This window comes from Elephantulus edwardii, unplaced genomic scaffold (assembly GCF_000299155.1).
Source record: "Elephantulus edwardii isolate Elephantulus edwardi_28Jun2011 unplaced genomic scaffold, EleEdw1.0 scaffold00210, whole genome shotgun sequence".
Classification (NCBI taxonomy): Eukaryota; Metazoa; Chordata; class Mammalia; order Macroscelidea; family Macroscelididae; genus Elephantulus; species Elephantulus edwardii.
Window position 1 is genome coordinate 4,419,233 of NW_006399960.1, and position 4,301 is coordinate 4,423,533.

A 4,301-nucleotide genomic window follows, 5' to 3' on the forward strand; every position below is an offset into this window, starting at 1 on the left:
CTGTTTAAAAAGAAAGAAATAAATAAATCCCAGGAGATTGAGTAGCTCCCCCTAAAAAAAAAAATTATGCCAAACTCATTGCCTTGGAGTCAATTCTGATTTTGGTGACTCCATTTAGACAACTGCCTCGTAAGGTTTCCAAGGCTGTAAATCTTTATGGAAGCAGGTGGCCATATCTTTTCCCCTGTAGAGCAGCTGGTGGGTTCAAACTGCCAGCCTTTCAGTTAGCAGCCACCCAGTCAGTCAATGCGCCACCAAGGCTCAAATGGAGAATGAAAAGGTGTCTAGCTCCAGGCAAGTCACAAGGAATGCAGGATGGTGCACCGTCCTGGGTGCATTCTACAGATAATGAGATAAAAGGGATGCATGTGACCCAAACGTCCAGGTGAGAGGAAAAGGCCTCCCCAGCAGAAGGCCCCAGGGTGGGTAAGAGAGGGTTAAAGCCGAACCACATGTAACTTAGTACAAGATACAGTCAGCCTGCTCCTCACCTACCCGCTCTGCTATTTTCCAGACTTTTGAGACGGTAAGAACAGGGTGTTAGACCTCAGGGATTTGAACACTGACCCTCCTGGGGGCTGAAGGCTTGGAGTGTAGAAGCCACTACAATCAAGTGTGCTGGCACATCTGGGACCAGCCAAACGCATGAAGCATTTGCAGGACTGTCGTACATACAACTTCCAGAATGAGGGTTAAAAAAGAGTCTGCGGGCTGGAGAGCTGCCCCACCTGAGGCCTAGATTAGATTAAGCACCTAACCCTGGTGGTTTTGCCTGGGTGGTTTTGCCTGGGAGCTGCAGAGAGAAGGGGCTGAGTAATTCAATGTCACCCACTCACTGGGGACAAGAAATCATTAGCGCACGCACAAGTCTTAGCAGCTCAGGCTGATGGGCTCTGAGCACCTGGGACTGGGCAAGAGTCACCCATTTCTACCTCTGCAGAGGGGAACATGGCTGAGACAGAGGAGCAGAGACAACCACTCCCTCTTCCTTACCTTCTCTGCCCACCGCCCCCACCCACGTCACATTCTAGTTTGCTGCATGAGTGAAGGGTCAGGACAAGCTGCATTTTATTAACAGGATTATCACGGCGCGTGATTTATCCTCGTGCAGGATTTTAATTGCTCTTTGGAGGTTGAGCCGTTTCTTTTGACTGCGCTTCAGCCCATATCCTGCTGTTAAATGCTGGGTTAATAAGTAGGGGAGCCTTTAATGCCTGGGACTGATGGCCCTCAGCAATTCCCCACTCACAAACACATCTCGGTCCCCCCCTTGTCCAGCCCCGGCCCCAGCTTCGACTTGGGACCCAAGCCTTGGTGTGAAATAATTGGTGTGCACATCATCGGAGGAACTTTTCTTTCTCCTCCCTCACACACCCACCCACACAGTTTCCGAAACCCCAAATGTTCCCTAAGTCGACACATTTCCTTTGTTAGCAGGAAAAATATGCAAATGCTTGCTTTTACACTTTAGCACTGGAGCCGACTGCCAGGAACAGGCTGCCAGGTCACAGCTGACTGCCAGGTCGGATGTAGGCACCAGGTCCAGGGACTCTAGCAAAGCAACTGCGGGTGGCAGGTGAATCCAAAAGCCAGGTGATCCTGCTGCCTTTCTTTGTCCTGAAAACAGCTTTTGTCTACCTTCAGCCCCCTGGCACCTAGACCTTGTAAATCAAGATCCTCACGCATGTACCTCACATGGGCTCAACGATGTTGGAGAAAAGGGACTCAAGGGAGGCTCCAGAAACCCCAGGTGCAGAGTGGGGCTCTCAAAAAATACTGCCCTAGAAAGTCTCATTCCTCAGACAGACCCAGGGACTTCCATGGGGTGAGTGACCAAAAAGGTGCTGTGGGGCTCAGGGGTTTGTCTTCCAATTATACAAATCAAGTTGAAGGAGGATCACCACTCGTGCTGGACAGAAACACCCCCCCACCCCCCACTGTATTCACCAGATGTGCTCTCCCTAAGCTCTGGGGCCCAATCTGACAAAAGACATTCTGGGGGCCAAATATAATGGGGCAGCCTTCTGGGGCTCGAGCGTATCCCTGTAATGGGCTGCAGCAGCAGAACAGCACCTCACCATTCCCTTGCCGTTTGTCATGAGGAAAAACTGAAATTACATTAGGAGCTAAAGGGTCACTCAATCAAACCCCCAAGAGAAGGATGAAGGAAGAAGAAAGCATATGCTGAAGAAATCTCAATCTTCCGGTCTCCATAGCCTTTTAAAGATTGGCCTCCCCTTAGACTAGCCACATCTTAGAGTGGTTATCTCATGAAAAGGATCCCCTAGCTTCTTACTAAGGAAAACAAAGGGTGCTGTCAAATAACTCCCCCAACCCATCTTGTAAAAAAAGGGCCAGTGTCCTGCCTTCCCTGAAAAGGGCTTTTTTTCTGCAGCCTAGATTTAGGCAGAAGATAAACACAGCACTTTCCAGGCACCTAGGATGTTGGGTGTTTCAAAGAGGCTCCCCTTCTCCTCCAGGGCAGGGCTCACACTGCGAAGTTTTCAATATTAATGCTGCGTGGATAAATGACACCAAGTGTCGGAATGAAGCGTTCTCACATGCACAAGGTCAGATGGAGTGTTGAGGCCCAGAGTGCTTTTCGGTGTCCTCTGTGGGGAGTGGGTGCGGGTAGTATGGAACAGGGCTGAACATAAGGCTGCAAAAGGCGTGGGGGTCCGCTCTTGGACCCTGCTGTGGACTATACACAAACACACACATTTATAATCTTTAGCTGCCCCATGAACTTTTTGTGAACTGTTTAAAAGTGGAGGTCTGTTGAACAAACAGCGGCGCCACTGCCAGCCATAATTTCATTGCAACAAGCTGAAGACTTTTAACTCTTCAGGTTCCTGGCAAAAGACAGAGAGCAGAGAGCAAAGGACCAATGAAAATGGGCCTGCCTGGCAGGAGGTCCTTCCGCGGAGTGACAACAGAGAATGAGACCATCCTCAGAGGTCCCTTAGCAGAAGGCCATACCTGCTAACATCAAGCCCTAACTGAATAAAAAGGACCCCTCTCCCCATTTCTCTGAGATGTGAGACGAAGAGGGGAGGGGAAGCAATGCTCCAATCCTCACCGTACTCCTCTTCTAGAAGCTTCTAGGGAAGACAGTGGGGTATCTCTGGTCCTCTAAGGTACATTGCTTCAAAACTGACTTTGCCGATGATCCCCAGCTGTGGGGCATGGGGGAGGGGGCTAAGGATCGGATTCAATAACAAAGAAAGCACCTCAAAAGTTTTTGCTCCTAGACAGAAGAAGATGGGCACCCTGATGTCTCAACGCCCCCTCCCTTCCTTCCACATTCAGGCTATGCTTCTAGAAGTGCCAAGATGTGTGAAGTCACTCACAAAAAGCACTTTACAAGCACCAACCTGTTTCCATCATGTGCTGCTAAGCTACAACTTTGCTCTGGGCTTTAACCTCTTTTTCCAGTGGCTAGAGAAGGGACAAGCCCAGGAGTGATGGCTGAGAAGCTAGCTTAGAGAAAGAGGTGGGCAGACAGCGTCTGGTTTCTGGAAAGCAGGCTGGGAATACTAGTGGCATCGGTTGGAATACCCAGTTCCGGGGAGACCTGGCTTGTGAAGTCCAAACACACACACTGCATGGTCTCTGGCTCCCATGCAGTGGGAAGTGGAAGCAAAGGAGTTTGGATCTGCCACAACAGACCTGGGGCAGTCATTTGCTGCCAGGAGCCAAGTGTTACACTAGGGAAGGCCTAGACACCGAGGAGAAGGCCTGACTAGCCTAAGGTTCCAAGGAACATGGTTAAGAGCTTCAATGGTGGTATCCCTCAAGACATGGGGACCAGGGGAACACTCACTGCCACTGGTCTGCCATAAAGATACCTTTTCAGGACTGAAGAAAAGGAGTTTGGGACTCAAAGGTCATTCACCTCAGAAGACAACGCATAGGTTCAGTGGAAGGGGTAGTGGCCATGACAGTCTTGGGGCAGTGCCAGGTCACTCTTGGCACCTTTCCTTTGTCTCCACCCCAGCTCCTCCTGGCACCAGGCCACTTTCCAGTGCCACCGCCCATGAGAAGGCAATCAGTTAAGGTCTGCACACCATGCTTGTTGAGTGGCACCAACAAAATAGGAAGCATCCCCACCACACCATAGCAACTCCCAGAAAGCAAACATCACCTCCCAGCTTTCCAAGCAAGCACATAGAGTGACCATTTCTGAGGCTTTATGTCCCTCTATGTTTGACCAGAGGGTCTCTCTCACTAGGTGACCCCTGTCTTCCATTTAGGCAGTTACTCAGTTAGTGACCAAGGAGGGCTGGACAGATTTGTGGGGA